This window comes from Coenobita brevimanus, chromosome 101, assembly GCF_032717465.1.
Source record: "Coenobita brevimanus isolate Jiangsu-jjx chromosome 101, ASM3271746v2, whole genome shotgun sequence".
Taxonomy (NCBI): Eukaryota; Metazoa; Arthropoda; class Malacostraca; order Decapoda; family Coenobitidae; genus Coenobita; species Coenobita brevimanus.
In genome coordinates this window covers 63332963-63356433 of record NC_137054.1, presented here as the reverse complement: position 1 = coordinate 63356433, position 23471 = coordinate 63332963, and the positions used below count along the sequence as shown (strand labels likewise).

Here is a 23471-nt window from a genome sequence, read left to right as displayed (position 1 = left end):
TGTAATAAAAATATATATCAGAAAGGAAGGGAGAAGCCTAATTGACATTTACGTTCACCTGGAACTACCTATTTCTTTATGTATTGCCGTGATTTTCTACCTAAAAAAAATTAGCATGTAAGTTAGCAGTAGTCAGCCTCAGTGTCATTGTCAACCCTTCCCTTCTCAGATAAGCCGCGGCATTTAGTTCCTTGTCCTCCGCTGGAGTGAAACCATGTCGCACTCGCGCCCCGCCATTCCTGCCGCTTCTGCGCCCATTGCAAAGGGCCCCGTGACCTCTACCCCTAAGAAAAGTAGTGAGGGATGCAGGAAAGGCCTCAGTGACTCTGCAGTGGAACATGAACTTGCAGAATGGTCCATGGTGATGATGGACAGTGATTTTGACGATTTGGGTGAATCGTGTGATGAGCCGGGTGAGGCTATCATGCTAGAAACTGCTACAATGAGTGCTTCAGTGTTGGAAGTAGTCTCTAGCTCCAAGGGAATGGAGCCTTTAGTGCAACAAGGCAAGGAATTTGGGAAGGGAGTGAAAAGGCGGCGTGTTAGCCCCAGAACAATGCCCCACGTGACCCAGCCCACCATGAGTCACGAGTGCATTCACCTCCCCGTTCCCCAAGCCCCACTTCACTCATTTCTTCATCATCGTCGGCTGAGTTATCTCTGAAGTCTTCGTCGTCGGAGTCACCACCAGCATCAACAGTGAAGGCAGGCCGTAGAGGAAGAGGTAAATCAAGGACAGTGAAAAGTAGTGTAGTTAGTAGGGTAAGGGCTGCTAGTGCTGTACGGCAACCCAGGGTCAGTGCAAGTGACCTTGAACGAGATAAGTCTGCCTCATAGCCAACCTCCACCACCACCACCACCACCACCCGCCCTACACCGCCACGACAGGGAATCCTGGACGCCTTCGCGTGGACGGAAGGGTCAGATTTTGTGCCTGAAAATTTTGTATTTGATGAGAGCTCCTCAGGAGTTCAGCCTGCCTTCACTATTGACGAAAATGCTGAGTGTGTGGACTACCTTTTGGCCTTCCTAGATGACGAAGTCATGCAGCACATATGTGATGAGACCAACAGGTATGAATCACAACGTGCTACAAGTGGTACAGGTGCAGCCAAGATGCAACAGTGGTCCATGCTGGGAGTGCAGGAGCTGTATGTGTTCTTTGCCCTCATGCTTCTCATGCCACACTCCAAGAAGCATGAGTTGGAAGAATACTGGTCCATGGACCCCTTACTACCCTCACCCACCTTCAATAAGTACATGGCCAGCGATCGCTTCCGGAACATCATGGGAAACCTGCACTTTGCCGACAACGATGTACCTTCCCAAACCGACCCACTCTGGAAGATCCGGGAGATTCTGAGCAGAATGAAGGATAAGTTTATGTCATTCTTCCACCCCTTTCAGATGGATGTCATTGACGAATCCTTGGTTTTGTTCAGAGGACGTCTTCGGTTTGTTCAGTACATTCCAAGCAAACGCCATCGCTTTGGAATTAAGTTCTTTGTACTGTGCGACTGTAAGACGGGGTACATCCTTGACTACATCATTTATTCAGCCAGCACTGTCGATCTGGATAAAACACACCCCCTTGGCTCCTCAGGCTGTGTAGTGAAAGTGCTCCTAGAAAAGTATTTTGGTGGGAATCATGTGCTGTGTACAGACAACTACTATACAGCACCGAAACTTGCCAAATACCTTTCTGAGCATGGCATTGGCTCCTGCGGCACTGTCAAAAGTAATCATGCCCACTTCCCCAAATTCACAGAGGCAGGAACCTCGCAGCAAGGAGATGTGCACCTACGCAAGTCTGAGAAGATGCTGGCAATACGGTGGCATGACAAGAGGGTCGTGCACATGCTCACCACCGTACATAAGGGGGAGACGACAGACAGTGGGAAGGTCGACCGTAGGACAGGCGAACCTGTGATGAAACCTGATGCTGTGTTGGACTACAATATCAACATGCGGCTGGTGGACAAGTCCGACATGGTGATTGGTGAGATCGACTGCCTCAGGAAGAATACTAGGTATACTAGGTAGTACAGGAAAGTTTTTCTGCATCTCATAGATATGACGATGCTGAACGCCTTCATCCTGTACAAGATGAAGGTCAAGCCACCCAAGTCCTTCTCCCTGAGGTTGTTCGCTAGGACTTGTGTCCAGCAGCTGCTGGAAAGATATGGTAGGCTGACAGCAGCAACTCCAAGGCGCCATCCAGTAACACTTCCCGACCGACTTGAGCGGAGGGCGTATATGGATCAGCACAGACTTGAGCTTATGCCTGCCACAGGGAAAAGGAAGGCTGCGATTCGCAGGAGTCAGGTGTGTGCACATACCACCCGTCGCACACCTGAGCACAAACGCACCTCTTGGCAGTGCGCTGAGTGCCAGGTTACCCTCTGTGTTACCTGCTTCTTCGATTACCACAGCCAGAAGCAGTTCTAACAGTGCAAGTGTGAAAGCAGAATAATTTGGAAATAATGTGTAAATAATGTGTAATTAGCAAGTGAAAGCAATGGATGTTCAGTACATATGATTGAACAGTGTATTATAGTTTTATCTTACTGAAAGTGACAGTGAATAACATAGTGTAAGTAAAATAGAAGGGTAAATATTGAAAATAGAATAGAAAATGTAAATAGTAATGTAAGTAATTAGTAATATAAGAATATGAGTACAAATAATTTATGTTATAACTGTGAAAGTGAATCCGTGGCTCTCTACGTATTTTACTGAATGAAAAATTGAATGACTTCAGTGACAATAAATTAATACGACTGAAGGAAACTTATGGAGAAAGACTCCAGATATATATAAGTGTGATATAGTAATAGAAATATAAAGTGTGAGGGGTTTTATGAATAATAAATGACAGAGTACCAAGAGCGAACTAGCGCAAGTGCGACGATCAGACGCGCTCGTAATTTCCATTGCTTTCACAGTGGGTTTTTTTTGGAGTATGGATCCCAAACTACTTGAAAATCATAGAGTAGTGTTTATAGTGTTTATATCTGGCTGTGGTAATCATATTACGGGTTGTCGGGAAGTGTAAAGTGGAGACTTCGTTACCCAACTTCAGAGGTCTCCACAAGTCCTACGGTAACCGACGAAGGCTCAGCAAACATTCCAGGAGAGAGCTGAAGGTATGTGCCATAAGCATATGTAATTATAGAACCCCAGGTGAAACATATGGAACATAAATTTAAAGGGATCCTAAAATATACAAAAATAAAAAATCATCAAATTTTTACCATCAAGAACCCAAGGTTAATCCAGTGTAACACTGACGCCATCTATGGAGCCAATGTTTCACTACAGCCTTGTGAGGGAGGTTTGTACCAGCTGATCCAGGAGGTGAAACACATCACCTTTGTTTATCAACTTTTGGACATTACAGTGATTGTACCAGGTGAGTACTGATTGCAAACACTACTGCATCTGGAAGTTTAGATGTTAGAGAAAAGTTTGGTATAGCAGTGCATTATAATAATCCAGATAATGATACATTTATGATGGTTTATATATGGGTGACAACAGAGTAACACTGGGCCATGGAGGATGATCCCATTTTCTAAGCAGTCTCAGTCAGTGTGAAAAAGATGTCACTATGGGTCTTCAGTGGTCATTGACTCTTGGATGTTCTGGTGATGGGATACAATTATATTTTATTATTTTGAGGGCTCTTTGTGTGTGCCAAATATGTAACATTAGATATCAATGGTTGCTGACAATCATGTCTTATTCTGTGTGACAAATATGTAACAATGGGACTTGGCAGCTGTTGATATTTATGGGTTTCTTTTACATTTTATAGACTTAGATATGTGCTTCCTGACAGTTTTGTAGGTAATAAACGTACCTTGCAAATTACTGAGCCAGTGTTACATTGGGGATAATTAGATTATTGTTCATGGTTTCATAGAAATATACAACAAAAGCTTTTATTTTAGCAGATAATGTCTTCCCGACCTAACAATGTAATGGACATCGTGGATGCCAATACAAGTGATGTAGATGTTGACAGCGGAAGTGATGACGAAGATGAGACATATGTACCTCCAAGGATTCCAGCAGATGATAGCTCAGATGACTCAGATGACAGCTTCAGCTCCTCAGATGAAGAACCACTCTCCAATATCACAACACATAGAAAGAAATCTACACCCAAAAGACCCACTTACTGCTGGCGTAAGAAACAATTTGATCCCCCAAATACATGCTTTACAGGTGACGTGATTAGTCCTCCAGCTGATGCAAAGGTCTGTTCACCACTTGAATATTTCCAGAAATTTGTAACTGATGAAATGTTAGCATTACTGGTACAAAATACAAATTTGTATAGTATACAGAAAAATGGCAAGTCTGTAGAAACCTCCAAAAAAGAACTAGAACAGGTGTTAGGCATGTACTTTAGAATGGGCATAGTGCAGATGCCTGGAGTTCGTGTTTACTGGGAACATGACATAAGGTATGCTCCTGTAGCAGATGTTATGAGTAGAAATAGGTTTCAAACATTACTTACAGTCATGCATTTTGCAAACAATATCATGGTCACTGATGATGAGAAATCTGATAAGATTTGGAAAATACATCCATGGATGAATTTGTTTCACACTCAGTGTCTAAAAGTCACCCCAGAAGAACATAACTCTATTGATGAAATGATGATACCATTCAAAGGTAGTTTCAGTGGTATAAAGCAGTATATGAAAAGTAAACCTCACAAATGGGGATTCAAAATTTGGGCTAGAACAGGAGTAAGTGGCATGTTGTATGACTTTGATGTGTATCAAGGCAGTGGAGGTAACAGCTCAAATACAAGTGGACTAGGAGTTGGTGCAGATGTTGTACGGAAGCTCACTTCCACATTACCTGATAACAAGAACTTCAAGGTGTATGCAGACAACTTTTTTACTGGTTTACCTCTCATTGAGAAACTTCAGAAACATGGCATCCATTACGTAGGAACAGCAAGATCGAACCGTGTCTACAACTGCACCCTTCAATCTGACAGTGACCTAAAGAAAGGTGGTAAAGGAACCTATGATTTCCGGGTTGAACAGAACCACAACTTTGTAGCAGTGAAGTGGCATGACACCCAAGCAGTGACACTAGTTTCTACTTTTGCTGGGCCAGAACCAACCAGTGAAGTTCGTCGATGGGACAAGAAAGAGAAAAAACATGTTCAGGTTGATATACCTTTCACTGTCAAAGAATACAACTCCTTCATGGGTGGAGTTGACTTGTTGGACTGTTTCCTTTCTAAGTACAGGTGTCCTCTGAAGTACTGAAGGTGATATATGCCACTATTCTGGAACACTCTTACCATGGGACTCATCAATGCTTGGCTACTTTATCGACGCGACTGTGAATCACTTCACCTTCCAAAGAAATCAATACTGAAGAGAAGAAGCTTCCAAGCACAGGTGGCATCTGCACTTGTTGAGGTCAATACAGCTTGAAAGTGTGGGAGGCCATCACTTGAAGAGGAGGAACCAGCATCTGCCTCACCTCCCAGAAAAATCAGGAAAGGTCCTTGTGTGGATGTGCAGAAAGACATGTATGCTCACTGGCCAGTCAAAGTTGCTAAAAGGGGCCGTTGTAAGGTTTGCCAAGTGAACAACACAGATACACTGTGCGAGAAATGTGATGTGAGGCTATGCTTCAACGAGAAACGTAACTGCTTCAAACAGTTTCATGTTCAAGGAAATGTTTTGTATCAGAACAGTGTTAAGTAATCAAAAAAGTGAGTAAAATTGTTTGCCTATGACTGTCTCACCCATTTGTATCTGATTCATTTACTTTGTAGCAGCAAACTGCTCTAACATGCAGATTTTGTTTCTTTGTTTTTTGGTTCCACCTGAAATACCAGTGTATACCTTAGTAAAAGGAGATATTTGATATACAGCATATATATTGTTTAGAAAAGGCAGTTTATATCAACCCCATTTAGAGAAAGTAGTTTTATTTCTACTTTGTATTGCTATTACAATCAAGATTGCAGTATTCTATGTAATATTTTACTCAACTTCAAATTGCTTTGTGAATAAGAAATGTAACTCATAATATCTCATTGCACATCCAATAAACCCCAATGTGACAGATTTGTAACATCTCATAATACTCATAATATAATTAGAAAATGATGATACAAGATATTTGGTATTCTTACAGTGCCCAACAAACAAGTTAAGAGGGGTTATATATTTTTTTTCCACCTGGATGACACCTTGGGCTCTAGAGGGTTAACTATTCTAGGACTAATAACTGATTTTTGGCAAATATTTTTTGAGAGTCTGTCGGAGCCCGAATAACCCCGCGGGACACGCAAAACATTGGTAAACATGCCCGCGGTGTAGGGGTTAAGAAGAGAACAAAGAAAAAAAAAATGAATTAAAATAATCTATACACCAGACTACTGGTGTACTCCATCCATAACTTATCTGTAACAGTTGGACTTGAACAGCTGTAGGTTGGAGTTTGTGGGGAAACTACTCCCCACAAGCGAGTTCCAGAGAGATGCAGTTCGAGGAATAAAAGAATTCTGATAGGCAAAAGTTCTGCAATATGGCTGTGTGACATTCCAGTCATAAGCACTACCAGATGCCTGTGTAGCACGAGGGAGGGCATGGAGAGGTGACACAATGGACACAACTTCATCTGAGCATTTGCCATACACGTATCTGTAAAATAATGCAAGGGAGGCAACATTCCTTCTTACTTGTTGGGAAGGTAGTTTACTTATAATAGCAGGGTTATTAATAATTCCAACAGCTTTGTTCTGAATTTTGTCTAGTTGTTTTAGTGCAGCCTCTCCACATTCATTCCACAAGGGTGAGCAATATTCTTGCTGAGAGCACACATGACTCTTATAAATTATAGCTAACAGCTCGTCAGTGAAGAAGTTATGGACTATACAATAATCCAAGTTTCTCTGAGATGGTTTTAGCAAGTGATCTGACATGAGAGGTCCAGCTGAGAACACTGATAAGTGAAACACTGAGAATTTCAATGAAGGTAATACACAAATCTGGCAATATCTGTCTATTAGTATCCATCCATCATCCAATCCTATGTTGCCCCATAAGAAGCGTAGGAACCCGAGGCTAGGCAAGTTGGTCCTGACATTTAAGATGAGAGTGACAGCATCACTCATCCCTGAGTGGCAATACCTGAGCAATAAACCCCAACCACCCCTTGGACATAAACCTACACAGGCTCAATCCGTTTGGAGCACCTTAATTACCCACTAAACCACCAGGTGCCATAATTTGGTTATATAGTTACCACCCAGTGTAGTAAGTGGTTTCCTGGTGTACAGGAAACCATTTGGCTTGTCACTCAGTGTCGAGTCACCCACATGAGGAAGGAAGAGGAAATAATGAAGGAAAGAACGACAGAAGAGGGAGTGAAAAGTTACCCATAGGCAGAAGGAAGAGGAAAGAAGGAAGGAGTGAAAGACAGATGAGGAAGGAAGAAAGAGAGGAAAGAAGGAAGGAGTGAAAGACAGATGAGGAAGGAAGAAAGAGAGGAAAGGGAAAGCAGCAATACACTGAGTGAGTGGATGGTGAGTGCCCCCACCTACCACAGTAGTAAATTGTATATATTTGGTTTTACTAGTATTCAATGAGACAAGATAATTTTGTCCCTATTCACTGATCTTTGATAAGTCTTGATTTATGGAGATGGCTGTACTGAGTTGAGAGTTAAAGATATCAAACTTTGTAAATGGGTGTTTGAGTGTGAATGAACTGTGAAGTGCTGAGTCATCTCATCTGCATATGAATGGATGGGACTGTGCATGACAGATAAGAGATCATTAATATGAACTAGGAATGGGGTTGGCGCCAGAACTGATCCTTGTGGCACGCTGGGGTTAACTGAGTGGAAATTGGAATATACATCATCTACTTTTACTCATATTATTCTGTCACTGAGATATTAGGAACGCAAAGGAACAAAAGACATTAGTCCACAGAAAGCAAGTTTGGACAGCAGGGAACGGTGCCACACTCTGTTGAAAACTTTAGAAATATCAAGGGCTACTGCTAGAGTTTCTCCATGTTGGTCAATTGACTGATGGATGGCATGAGTCAGGAGATTATGTCAATGATGGATCTTTCGTGGTGAAAACCATGTTGTCTATCACTAATTAAGTGTCGGCTCCTGTACTAGCAAAATTTTTCCACTTATGCATCCGTACCTCAATTTTTCCAGCCCCTTGGAAAGAAGCAAATATTCATCCTATTCCTAAAAAGGGGGCAACTTCTGATCCATCAAACTACAGACCAATTGCAATAACTTCCGTTCTTGGTATAGTTTTTGAGACACTAATTAACAAACACATAGTCAAGCATCTAGAAATCAATAAATTGATCAACGATCGGCAGTATGGATTTAGAAGTCTTATCCATTAGATTAACTAAGCAAAACACCAACATGGTGAAACACACACAGTAGCACTTGATATTTCAAAAGCATTTGACAGAGTATGCCACCAGGCGTTATTGTCTAAGATATCACATTATGGCCTTGCATCACTGGTTCCTCTAATTTCTTCTTACCTTCATAGTAGAAAAATACGGGTCATGGTAGATGGAATTTATTCTCAGTTTCATTCCATAAATGCTGGCATGCCTCAGGGATCAGTTTTGGCGCCAACCCTTTCTCTCATTCATATAGGCTAAATGACCTCCTATCTATCACGTACAACCCAATACACTCTTATGCTGATGACTCGACCCTTCATAGTTCTTTCACATTTAGTACCTCCTTTACACAATTTCATATTATAAATTCCCAAATAAACACAGTAATTTCTTTGACCCAGGACCTTTCTAAAATTAATCAATGGGGACAAAAATATCTGGTCTCATTTAATGCTCAGAAAACTAAATACATTAATTTCTCCAATAGAAAGAATCCCTCAGACTCACACATAATTTTAAATGATGTCAGTATTCCCATATCCACTACAATTGATATCCTAGGTGTTACTCTAAACCCCAACCTAAGCTGGACAGCTTATGTTAAATCCCTTGCTAAAAATGCTTCTAAAAAACTGGGACTTATGTACAGGGTTCGTGAGTTCTTCACTGACGAGCAGATGACCACAATATACAAAAGTCATGTGCGTTCTCAGATCGAATACTGTTCACCACTGTGGAGTGGATGTGGAGCGGTTGCATTGAGGCAGTTGGACAAAATTCAAAATAAAGCCATTAGATTAATCAATAATCCTGCCATAACGCAGGACCTTCCTCCGTTATCAGTACGTAGAGATGCTGCTACTTTAGCACTATTTTATCGATAATTTTACCGTCAGTGCTCTAATGAACTGGCTTCAATTATGCTTCCCCTTCACATTCTCTCCCGAAATACTCGGGCAGCTGGGAGCGCCCGTGAACTCACACTCTCCCCCCCACAATGCAGAACCTCTGCTTATCAAAATTCATTTATCCCCAGAACTACTACTCTCTGGAATTCACTTCCTGGGAGTTGCTTCCCACATACATTTAATCCTCTCGATTTTAAATCCAATTGTTATAAGTATTTTATGAATGGAGGATGCCTTTAGGCACATGGGCTTATTTTTTTTCCTTTGTTTTTCCTTCCTCCATTCATTATAAAAAAAGTAAAATAGATAAAAAAAAATAAATAAATAAAAAAAAAATTGTTGGATTCAAGGTGTTTAACCATGTGCTTATTAATTTCAATTTCAAATAATTTACCAAGAGAAGATGTGATAGCTATTGGTCTGTAATCAGAGGGGTCAGAGAAACTTCCATTCTTTGGAACTGGGTGGATATTGGCTTCTTTCCATGAATTAGGAAATGAAGAAGTACGTATGCATAGTCTGAATAAATTAGCTAGAACAGAGGCAAGTTCTGGGGAAAACTTTTTCAAAAAAATTGAGGAATTCCATCTGGGCCTGGAGCTTTGTTAGTTGGTAAATTGTTTAGGATGGATTTTACATACCCAGTCTGTATTTGAAGTGGAACAATTTCAGGAAAGTCAAGTTCTAGTGCTGGGACATTCTGGCTGACCTCCTCGACAGTAGAATTTCTGGCAAAGGTACTGGCAAAGACATTTGCTTTCCCACATGGGTCATATGAAATGCTGCCATCTGAAGATTTCAGTGGGGGAATGGATGATAACTTGTTAAAGCTATTATTGAAAGAATTAAGAGTTGACCAGAATATTCTATTGTCATGAGGGCTGTTAAGTAGTTTTGATGCTTGATTTTGAAGAAAGTTAGATTTAGCTAGATTTATTACAGTTTTTGCATGGTTTCTAGCAATTTTAAACTGACAGAGTGATTCAGATGTTTCTGATTTTAGGTAAGAGTTATATGCTAATGACTTTTGGGCTGTTGCTCTGGTACAGCTGCTATCAAGCCATTTTGGAGAGTTTGATCTTTTAATGAACTGCTGACTTGGTATGAATACTGTAAATCCATACCAGTTAGTATTAAGTAATTAATGTGGGACAGGGTAGAAATGACATCACTAGAGAAGAAAGACTGCCATGGAATATCAGGAAGATAATTTGTCCCCTGGGGGTAGGGGGGTTTTCAAGAATACTCCCCCAGTATCCCTGCTTGTCGTAAAAGGCGACTAAAAGGGTTGGCGGAGGGTTAGTGCCCCTCCCCGGAAAACAACTAACTAAAAAAACAAACAAGAAGCCTCGGACAAGGACTGACCAAACGATGACGACCCAGGACCGGACAAAGGACTTGGTAATGAGTACATGGAATGTAAGAGGAGCGAATGATGAGGTGAAAGAGAAAGAGATTGTCCAGGTGCTTGAGGGTGCGAAAGTGGATGTATGTGGAATAACTGAAACAAAATGGAGAGGTGAGAGTGTGAGAGAATGGGAGTATGGATGGGGTATATGTGCAAGAGTAGGTGAGAATGAGAGGGCAAAGGAAGGAGTATGTATAGTTGTGAGTAAAAGATGGAAGAAGAGCATAAGACAGTATGGATCAGTTGGGTCAAGGATTGTGTCGGTAAAGTTGAAAGTTGGAATACAAATGTGGGCGATTGTGTGTGTGTATGCGCCAATGCAAGATCGTGCTAGAAGAGTGAGAGAAGAGTTCTGGACAAATGTGGAAGTGTGCATGGAAAAGTTTGGAAGGAATGAAAGAGTGTTTTTGATTGGTGATATGAATGGTAAAGTTGGGAATGTGAAGATGGATGGAATAGTTGGTGAGTGGGGTGTGCCTGCTGAGATAGATGAGAATGGGAGTGCGTTAGTGGACATTTGTGCTGGGAAGGGGGTTGGTGATAGCCAATACCCTCTTCAGGCATAAAATGATCCACAGGTATACATGGCGAGTGATGAGAAGGGTGGGTGGTGAACTGAATGAAAGGAAGGCAATGATTGATTAAGTGTGTGTGGATGAAAGGATGCGAAGATGTGTAAAGGATGCAAGAGTGTATAGAGGTTGGGGGAGTGGACTTTCTGACCACTACTTGGTGATGGCCAGAATTAGAATGCAAGTAAGATGGAAGAATAGAAGAAGGGAAAGACGAGAGGAAGGAGTAGTTGCAAGGAGAGTGGAAAGGTTACAAGAGGAGGAGAAAAAGGCAGAGTATAAGAGAGAAGTGGAGGAACGATTGGGCAAACATGAATTGGAGCAGATGGGAGACGTGGAGGGTGTGTGTAAGATATTTACAGAAGAAATATGTGCAGCATGTGATGTGGTGTGTGGAAGGAAGAGAAGACGGAGGGGGGTGCAAGGAACAGCGTGGTGGACTGAAGAGGTGAAACAGGCTGTGGCACAAAAGAAGAAAGCATACAATGAATGGATGAGAAATAGGGGCGTGGAAGAAATTGAGAGGTGGAAGAGAGAGTTATATGTGGAAAGAAAGAGAGAGGTGAAAAGATTAGTAAGAGAGCTTAAGAAGAGAGTGGATGAGGAATTTGGAAGGAATTTGAGTGTAAAGTGGAGGGACTGTAAGAAAACGTTCTGGAGAGAAGTGAAAAGAGTAAGACAGGGTGGAAGTGAAGTTAGCAGGGGAGAGAAAGATAAAAATGGTAGATTACTAGTGGAGAAGGGAGAAAAATTGAGCAGATGGAGAGAACACTTTAAGGAATTGTTGAAGGTAGAGGATGGAAGTAATGCGAGTATAAGTGGATGGGGAATGGCTGGGAGAAGGAGGGAGGTGAGAAGACAGGAAGAAATCAGTAGGATAGAAGTTGTGGAAGCAATGAAGAAAGTTAAATCGGGGAAAGCCCCAGGAATTGATGGAGTGTGTGGTGAAATGCTGAAGCATGGGGGAGAGATAGTAGTAGAATGGATGTGGAAGATGTGCAGATTGGCCTGGGAGGAAGGCAGAGTCCCGGAGGATTGGAAGTCAGGTATAATTATTCCCTTGTACAAAGGAAAAGGGGAAAAAGAAGTGTGTGGTAATCATAGGGGCATTTGTCTTCTTAGTATAATAGGAAATGTGTATGGTAGAATACTTATAGACAGAGTCAGAGAAAGAACAGAGAAATTAGTTGGAAAAGAACAGGGAGGCTTTAGGAAGGGAAGAGGTTGTGTAGATCAGATATTCATTTTTAGATCTTTAGTGGAAAAGTTTCTAGAGAAGGGAAAGAAGTTGTATGCAGCTTTCATGGATTTGGAGAAAGCATATGACAGGGTGGATAGACAAAGATTGTGGAAAGTGTTAAGAATATATGAAGTAGATGGGAAGTTGTTGAATGCTCTGAAGAGTATGTACGATGGTGCGAAGGCTGCAGTGCGTGTGGATGGTGAACTAAGTGAATTTTTCTCTTTGAAAGTTGGTTTGAAACAGGGATGTGTCATGTCTCCATGGTTGTTCAATCTGTACATGGATGGGGTAATAAAAGAGGTACAAGGTAGGGTAGTGGATGTTGGAGTGGCCCTGGTGAGAGAGGATAGTGTTTGGAAACTCCCTGTACTGTTGTTTGCAGATGATACTGTGTTGTTGAGTGAAGACGAAGGGGAGCTGCAAAGCTTGGTGGACGAGTTTGAGAGAGTGTGTAAGAAACGGAACCTAAAGGTGAATGTAGGGAAGAGTAAAGTGATGGTCTTTGAGAGAGGTGAAGTTAGTGAATGTACAGCGAGGTTGGATGGTGAGGAATTGGAAAATGTGAGTACGTTTAAGTATTTGGGTAGTGTGATGAGTAAGGATGGAGGTTTGGAGGGTGAAGTGCTTGAAAGGGTACAGCAGGGAAGAAAGGTTGCTGGTTCTTTGAAAGCAGTGATAAGAAACAGGGAAGTGAGCATGGAAGTGAAAAAGTTACTACATGACAGTATTGTGATACCAACTCTAACGTACGGAAGTGAAGCTTGGACATTGTTGGAAGGACACAAGTCAAGAGTGAGAGCAGTGGAAATGAGTTATTTAAGAGGAGCCTGTGGAGTCACGTGGAGAGATAGGCTGACGAATGAGGATATAAAGGAGCGTTGTGGTGTGGATGTGGATGTGATAAGAAGCGTTATGAGGAACACACTGAGGTGGTTTGGCCATGTGGAGAGGATGGAGGGTGAAAGACTGACGAAGAGAGTGTATGTGAGTGAGGTGGAGGGGGGAAGAGGGAGGGGGAGGCCGAGGATGAGATGGAGGGATGGGGTGGAGAGGTATATGAGAGAGGGGGGTGTGAGTTGGGAGCAGGGCAGTGAAATGGCGGGGGACAGGGCGACATGGAGGCGATTTGTTTGTGGCCACCCCAAACGGGATTGAGGCGTCTGGCAATAGATAGATAGATAGAATTTCTAATTCCATCCCAGTTTGCCCTATCAAAGTGCCATCGGGTCACCCTGGCAGGTCCAGAACGGGGAGGTTTGAGGGGGCTGACTAATGAGGCTTTGATGAGATTGTGGTTAGAGGATCCAAGTGGTGACAGTACTTCTATCCTGTATTGATCTGGACAATCTGTCAGGAATAGATCCATGGGATGGGTATTATGGTCAGGACTATCTGGCATTCTGGTTGGTTGCTTTACCAACTGCGTGAGATTAAACGATTCTGCAAACAGTTTGCACTCTCGACCAGCATCGTCAGTCCTGGCAGAATGCAATAGTCATTCAATATTATGTGTGTTACAATCACCAAAAATGGTAATTTAGGTGCTAAGGGCAAGGTTAGGGTTACTCAACTGTGTGGATATGAAGTCAAATACACTGAGTTCTGAAGAAGCACTGGGGGAGTGAGAGACTACACAAATATATTTGGTAATATTTAGATAATTTAGTTTATACAGTGAGTAATCAAAATTATTTGTATTGAGTTAAAACAGCATCACCTGCATATTCAGATCTGATATAACAGAAAACATGGCCACAAACTAACTGCCTCCATTTAATTCTGTCCTCTGCCATTAGGTGCCTTCTCTCCACTTCACAACCCACTCATTCATAAACCTCTCCGCCCCATTCATTCATCTCATCTTCAGTCTCCTCCCCTCACTTCCACCTCACTCATGTACACATTCCCATTCCCTTTGTCCACTCTCTCTACATGGCCAAACCAACTCAAGGTACTTCTAATACCTTCCAGCACATCAACACCACAATGCTCTTTCACTTTTTTTTTTTTTTTCATATTTGTCTCAAATACAGTAGTAATCCCTCCAATATCCGACATAATAGAGCCATAGGCAGGTCCGGATAGTGGTCCTGTCCGGATATTGGGCCCCAGCTTATGGACTTGTACTTATGGACCCTAACTCAGAGAAACACCTATACAACTCCATCTGGACATGCATTGCACCTATTTAAGACCCAAATCACACCAATAAGGGGCATAAAAGACTGATATAAATGCAAAAGAACCATAAAATGAGGTTTTAGAGGTGAGTTTATACAATATTAAACATTCTGGGTACTTACAAGTCGCTGGCTTCTGGACTGGTTTGAACTGCCAGTTTGCAGTCCACAGTTAATCCTCTCATTCTAAATTCTAATTTCTTAACACTGCACAACACTGTAAATTCCTGTGTGTTCTAGTGGTGAGGTATTGCTGTTTATTCACTGTTTATTCACAAAAAAACAAGCACCTGTGGCTTGCACTGCTATGAGCATCTGCTCTCGATCAGAGTTAGGCTGTGACTGTTGATGATGGCGGGGTAACAGAGTTGCCAGATCACAACAGCCACATTACCAATCTCCTCAACTTTCATTACCAAATTTAACTTTTCATTACCAAATTCGTAAAGCTAGCATTTATTCTTCACTAATTATATATACAAGTGGAAATACATGTAATCACTCTCCTTATAATTAACACCATGTTGATTATTTTCACGCTATCTAGGGTAGCAGATTAATCAGAGAGAGCAAACAATCCGCCACCTTCATCCTGTATATCCTCATACATGTGAAAAATCCATTTGGTAATGCATTATTCTGATTCATTACCAAACGAATTTTTCATTATCAAATTGGCCCACACTTGGTAATGAAAAATACCAAATGGTAACCCTGACAGGGGAGGGGGAAGGAAGGAAAGGGTGAAGAGACCATGGTGTAACAGCTGTTCGGTGCCAGGCGGCAATTTCAAATTACGGGTGGGAAAAGAGTCAGATTTTTTTCGAATTTTTTGCGGTTTTTGGCCCATTTTGGGAATATTGGATCCCAGGACGATTATGTCCAGTTAGTGGGGATGTTCGGATATTGGGCGTTTGGATATTAAAGGGATTACTGTACATTACAGGAACTGACAACTTCACCATCATTATCATCACCTTTGAACGAATGTTCATTTTGTTTTGTATCATTTTTGAAGCCACCAGTATGCTTGCATGTGTTGGCCTTGGTCACCTAAAGGCACCTCTCCATGCTGCACGATCTCAGACAGCTTCCCTATTTAGTCCCTTGTTCCTGAGTTCACACTCAATGACCTCATTCCAGGCCTTTTTCAGTCTACCTCTGGCTACCCTATCCCTAACATTAACACCTCTTACTTTCTGCACCCAATTATCATCCCCCATCATCTCCAAACACCCAAACCATCTCAATCTACCCCTGCTGATCACAACACGAATACACTGCAGTCCCATCCTACCTCTCAACGCTTCCATCGTAAACCTAGCCCCCCCAAGCCTCACACTCAGGGAAGCACTGCACATCCACCTAATCATTGCCATTTTTGTATGTGAGCCCGTGAATATCCTCTTCCTATACTGCCCAGGTCTTGCTACTCTACAGCATTAAACTCCTAACACATGCTGCATACAAAGATCCCTTAGCACACAGGGAGAACCCTCTCAATATCACGAGAGGCAACAGCTCATGAACTTCTTCCAACCACTCCTCACTCCAGCCACAGAGCAAGTTCCTGCCCCACCTCCAGCACATAACTCTCTCTCTCTCTCTCTCTCTCCCCCCCCACCCCACCCCACCCAAAAAAAAAAAAAAAAAAAAAAAAAAAAAAAAAAAAGACTTCCACACACTCAAGAAACTCACAAGTTGAATCCTTTCATGCCTGGCAATCTCCACACATTCTCCCTGACACACCACACATATGAAATCAGCATTATCTCGCAGACTACCTCTATAACCACTACATCTCTTAAACACGCACTTATCACAAACACTGCATAAGAAGGAATTACTTCCCATGCCCTTGGAACAAATCGTACATGGCCACTATCTCTCTTCTTTGACAGTACCGCCTTCAGCCCTAGATACCATTACCTTTGTTTTATCTACAATTACTCTTAGATCCTTGTGCCCCATACCATCTCACCATTTCCTAAATCATTCCTCCGCCTCCCATTCATTCTCTGCAGTCAACACCAGATCATCAGCATACAACATCTCCCACAGGAGACCATTTCTGAAGTCATGTGAGAGGGCTTCAAATACCATAAAAATAACAAGGGGCTCAAGATTGACAAGTGATGCACACCAATATTCAAATTACTGGAACTTTTTGGCAGCACCATGTATATATGTGTGTGTGTGTGTGTGTGTGTGTGTGTGTGTGTGTGTGTGTGTATATATACATATATATACATATAGTAAAATCTCAAATTTCGACAGTTTAGAATTCGATGATTCGAATTTAGATGCATTTTGGAATGGTCTGCCTACCTAACTTTTTGATGCAAAATCATGAATTTCGATGCTGTCACGGGCTTCGTAAGCAGAAACAGTCAAAGATCATCACCCTCTTTAGGCCAATTACTTGGGTGTTGCAAGATATAACCATCCAAGAGGGTGAGCAGGAAGGTGTTGACACTGCAGATGTCCAGATATGCAAGGATGATTTTCATTTTGGGGAACTTGGGTTAGATACCTTCACAGAGGAGGCTACTTCAACTAAGTGGTCCACCCCTGCCACACACCACCGACACCAGCCAGCCAAGTGATGATATTCCATAACCTAAGGTTAGTACTGTACTGTACAGTGTGCTGTAACTACTGTAATAAAAACTGACAGGATACTGACAAACTGTAACAAATTTTGCTGTATTCTACACTACAGTACAGTATGGCAATACAGTGCAGAACTACAGTTACTTAACCACATTTATAGTTCGTAAAGTTTACAGGGAGTGTGGGCAAAAAATCATGCTTTTACGTAGTGAAGTTGGGAGGCCCTGGACCCAAATTAATTTTTCCAATAAGAAGATCAGTTTAAATTTCGATGTTTTGAATTTAGATGCATTTTTATTTGTACATATGTTCATCGAAATTTGAGGTTTTACTGTATATATATATATATATATATATATATACAGTAGAACCTCTCTCATTCGGACTATATGGGGGGAAGGGTTGTCCGAATTAGCAGATTGTCCGGACCATCAGGGTAATCTCCAGTTCATACCAAACTCTATCTACATATGGTATGTTTGTTAATTATTAACATATGTGGCATATGTCAACCCTACGTAACTGCAAAAGATGAAAGGATACCGGTACTAAAATAAGAAAACTAATCATGTACGATAGTTTTATATTGCATAATTTACAGGTAAGGCCATGACAAGAAACTAGCCTACATTTTAAATTGTGGTAAGTGTAGGCAAAAATATAAATTAATTAATTAACTGTAATATTTGGAATAAAAATAAAACTTATGTCGGCAAAAAATACATTGTCATCTTTGGCATATTGATAACACCCATATGGGCAAGAAGCTAATGTTTGATGTACAAGTAAAGCACATTTAAGTACAAAAAATAACCTACAGTAATCACTAAACACCGCAGAATATTCTGACCCATTTTTGTGTAAGCAAACTCCTACTTTTAACACCTTTATTCATTACAGAAGCTACACTTGCATTAAGGGGCATGGTAAGGAGGATTAACTTTTGAAATACAACGTAAAAATATAAATGGTTGGTGAACTAGTTAATGGAATGAATGCTAGCGTGTGTTTAAACAGGTGCCCATGTTGCGACCTAGCATGATCCGAGACTAAACGAATGACGATCGCTTTCCGCGTCGATACTGAAAATGACTTTAGAATTACTTTCAACATATTTTTGGAGCTTATTATTTTTAAATTTTGTCCGAATTAACAGAAATCCGGATTAAAGGGGTCCGGATTAAAGAGGTTCTACTGTATATATATATATATATATATATAGTAAAAGTCCTATTATTCAACGGCTGATTATTCAGTAGATCCGACATTTCGGCAGTTTTGAGAAATAGTCCCATTTACGAAAATCTTTGATTGTTCGGCAGATGTCTGGAATCATCTCAGCGGTCCACGAAGTGTTATCTGTGACTTCTAGGCCTAGTTTTTCATTACACTTCTATATGTTCACCAATTTCTATATTTTTCAGATTCAGGTATAGTACTGTATTGATTACAATATTGCACAGTATCATACAGTACAGTAACCACCCCTACCAAATTAGCAAGGGTTACGTTCCAAGCCCCCCCGCTAATTCTTGAAATTCGTTCAGTCTTGATGCCTTCCTGAAAATGACATTTACCGGTAATTGTGTAGCCCATGAACCACTGATACTGTAATGCATTACCCATAAATAAATGTTGCCTGTTAAATCAGTTTCCCCATTGTTTTTAGCTGTACGGCTGTGACAGCTTTAGTATTTTTATTCCTCAGCATAATGGCAGAAGGGACTTTCCTGTTTAACTAAACCTAACCTAACCGAGTTTAACTGTACCTAATAATTTAACCAAGCCTAACCTAACCTAAAGCCAGAAAAATACTTACAAATAAACTGGAGGAATATGAATTGCCAAGGTCACTCTGATGAAAGTTAATCGTACATTTAGCGCTCATTCTTTTGTTCGTTTTTGTGTTTAATGTGAAAGAGAGAGTATTGATGCAAACAGTAATATATCCCATTAACCCTTTAATAACCTCCGGCATTGAAAGACCCTTTACAGTACCGATGTCAGTGATGTCAAGTTAGTGTGACCATAGAAAACTGAACAATTATGGGAAGGGAACAAAGGTCACTGGTATGTTTACATGACTCAACGCTACAATTCCGAGCAGTCAGGCAGCCGGTTAATCTCAGATGTTTTCACCCATTTGGTAAATGCATCATAACTTTATCATAGCATGGGTATAGGAAGCTAAATAACACATTGCTAGATGAGCCAGATGATTATCTTCACATCTTTAAGAAAAATAAATTGATCTCAGAAGAATGCAAGACACTTACTCTACGTACTCAGAGAGGGATTAAATTTCTTCCATTTTCTTAAAGATGTGAAGATAATCGCCTGGCGCACCTAGCAATGTGTTACAGTATTTAGGTTCCAAAACCCATGCTATGATTTGTATTGATTCATGGGAGAAATTACAAAGTTACGGTGTATTTACCAAATGGGCGAAAACATCTGAGATTAACCGACCGCCTGACTGCTTGGAATCGTAGCGAAGAGTCGTGTAAACATACAAGTGACCTTCGTTCCCTCCCCATAATTGTTCACAGTTTTTCATAGCTCACACTAACTTGACATCTCTGACATTGGTACTGTAAAGGGTTGTTCAATGCCGGAGGTTATTAAGGGGTTAATGGGATATATTACTGTTTGCATCAATACTCTCCCTTTCACATGTAAACAAAAAAACAAACAAAAGAATGAGTGCTAAATGTACATTTAACTTTGATCAGAAAGACATTACCAGTTCATATTCTATCTATCTATCTATTGCCAGACGCCTCAATCCCATTTGGGGTGGCCACAAACAAATCGCCTCCAAGTCGCCCTGTCCCCCGCCATTTCACTGCCCTGCTCCCAATTCACACCCCCCTCTCTCATATACCTCTCCACCCCATCCCTCCATCTCATCTTCGGCCTCCCCATCGCTCTTCCCTCCTCCACCTCACATACACTCTCTTCGTCATCTATCACCCTCCATTCTCTCCACATGGCCAAACCACCTTCGCGTGTTCCTCATAACGCTTCCTATCACATCCACATCCACAACACAACGCTCCTTTATATCCTCATTCATCAACCTGTCTCTCCATGTGACTCCACAGGCTCCTCTTAAATAACTCATTTCCACTGCTCTCACTCTTGACTTGTGTCCTTCCAACAACGTCCAAGCTTCACTTCCATACGTTAGAGTTGGTATCACAATACTGTCATATAGTAACTTTTTCACTTCCATGCTCACTTCCCTGTTTCTTATCACTGCTTTCAAAGAACCAGCAACCTTTCTTCCCTGCTGTACCCTTTCAAGCACTTCTCACCCTCCAAACCTCCATCCTTACTCATCACACTACCCAAGTACTTAAACGTACTCACATTTTCCAATTCCTCACCATCCAACTTCGCTGTACATTCACTGTCTTCACCCCTCTCAAAGACCATCACTTTACTCTTCCCTACATTCACCTTTAGATTCCGTTTCTTACACACTCCCAAACTCATCCACCAAGCCTTGAAGCTCCCCTTCGTCTTCACTCAACAACACAGTATCATCTGCAAACAACAGTACAGGGAGATTCCAAACACTATCCTCTCTCACCAGGGCCACTCCAACATCCACTACCCTACCTTGTACCTCTTTTATTACCCCATCCATGTACAGATTGAACAACCATGGAGACATGACACATCCCTGTTTCAACCCAACTTTCAAAGAGAAAAATTCACTTAGTTCATATTCCTCCACTTTATTTTATGTAATTTTCTGACTATTTTATTTTGTTTTTGGAAAAAGTACTGTATACAGTACTCACTCCAAACATATTTGTAATAATATAAGTAGTGATGAGTTCACCAATACAAGTGATGTACTGAGCTGGTAGATATATCAATTAAGCCATCCAGGAAGTGTTATCTGACTTATAAGCCTACTGTGTCATTACACTTGTATATGTTCACTAATTTATATATATATTTCAGATTCAAGTATAGTACTGTATTGATTGCAGCATTGTTCAGTATACAGTACTCTTTCCAAACACAGTTGTAATACCATAAGTGGTGATGACAGTGTTCACCAATATATTTAAGGTACTGAGTGGGTAGGTTTTTTATTATTCGGCAAATCCAATTTCTCGGCATCATCTCGGTCCCATAGATGCCGAATAATTGGACTTTCACTGTATATATATATATATATATATATATATATATATATATATATATATATATATATATATATATATATATATATATAAGTGACACACACACACACATATATATATATATATATATATATATATATATAAGTGACACACACACACACATATATATATATATATATATATATATATATATATATATACAGGTAAGCCCTTAATTTACGTGAACTTTTTTCACACTATTTCGGTTATCCACGAATTTTTTGTACAATAATTAAAACATAAAATTAAAGTAAATAATTTTAATATACATGAGAAATAAATAAAATATAAAAATGCCTATCTGCTGCCCATGTGCATACATATACTGTATGTATGTGTGTGTGTGTGTGTGTGTGTGTGTGTGTGGGAGGTCGGTATACCACGCACCACACAGTCAGTTTCAATCCGATGGTCGAGCCATGCGTGACTTGTGAATCGTTATTTGTGGCTTATTTTTCTGCCTTCCAGTGATTGCTTGCCTTGTCTGCTAATATGGGGCCTAAGCGTAGTGCTAGTGATGCATGTGGTAACACACCAAAACGAACTGTAACGTGATGTTGCTGACAGAGTAAGTTAAAGTGTTGGACAAACGTAAGGGAGGAATGTCAGCGACAATTCCTCGTAAGGACGATTCCCCGTCATTTATTTACATACCAGTTTATTTAGCAAGTACAGTACACTAATTTTTTACTTATATAAGTTATAAAATCCCCCCAAAAATTAATTATTAAAGTATTAATTAATCAATAATAAGTATATTTATAGAATGACAGGAAACAGTCCATGTTTTGATGGTGAATTGACTTCGGAGAGATTTGTCTTGGAACCGTGTGTTTGGAGTGAGTCAACTGTTCTTACGATTAAGAAGGCAGAACGTAGCATATGCGAGGCAGTGAGGGCTAGTGCACCAGACTGTGCTGAAGTGTCTCCACCTAGGCATCTGAACTGGCTCGGAACCGTATGTTTGGGGTGAATGAGTCAACTGTTTGAACAATAAAGGAGGCAGAATGTAGCATATGGGAGGCAGTGAGGGATTGTGCACCAGACTGCAGAAGTGTCTCCACCTACGCCTGTACTTGTCAGGTTTCAGTGTTAAATTTCTTACATTTATGTTGTTTTTCATACTTTACGCTAGTTTATAAGGTGTATGTAGTGCATAAACAGTATAATTCAGATGTAATATACTTAGTAGACAAGCGTAATTATGTGCACACATGGGCAGAACATATACGCGAACTTAACACATACGCGAAGGGTCTGGGAACGTAACCCTCACGTGAATTAAGTGCTTACCTACGGTAAAAGTCCCATTATTCGGCATCTATGGGACCGAGATGATGCCGAGAAAATGGATTTGCCGAATAATAAAAAACCTACCCACTCAGTACCTTAAATATATTGGTGAACACTGTCATCACCACTTATGGTATTACAACTGTGTTTGGAAAGAGTACTGTATACTGAACAATGCTGCAATCAATACAGTACTATACTTGAATCTGAAATATATATATAAATTAGTGAACATATACAAGTGTAATGACACAGTAGGCTTATAAGTCAGATAACACTTCCTGGATGGCTTAATTGATATATCTACCAGCTCAGGACATCACTTGTATTGGTGAACTCATCACTACTTATATTATTACAAATATGTTTGGAGTGAGTACTGTATACAGTACTTTTTCCAAAAACAAAATAAAATAGTCAGAAAATTGCATAAAATAAAGTGGAGGAATATGAATTGGTAAGGTCTTTTTGATGAAAGTTAAACGTACATTTAGCACTCATTCTTTTGTTTGTTTTTTTGTTTACATGTGAAAGGGAGAGTATTGATGCAGACAGTAATATATCCCTTTAACCCCTTAATAACCTCCAGCATTGAACAACCCTTTACAGTACCGATGTCAGTG

At 40.7% G+C, this 23471-nt stretch overlaps 1 protein-coding gene across 1 annotated transcript in view; it reads right to left on the bottom strand.

The window, feature by feature from the left end:
• LOC145414951 (kelch-like protein diablo) overlaps positions 1-23471 on the bottom strand; it is a 278482-nt gene that overhangs the window by 134039 nt on the left and 120972 nt on the right. The window lies entirely within an intron of this gene.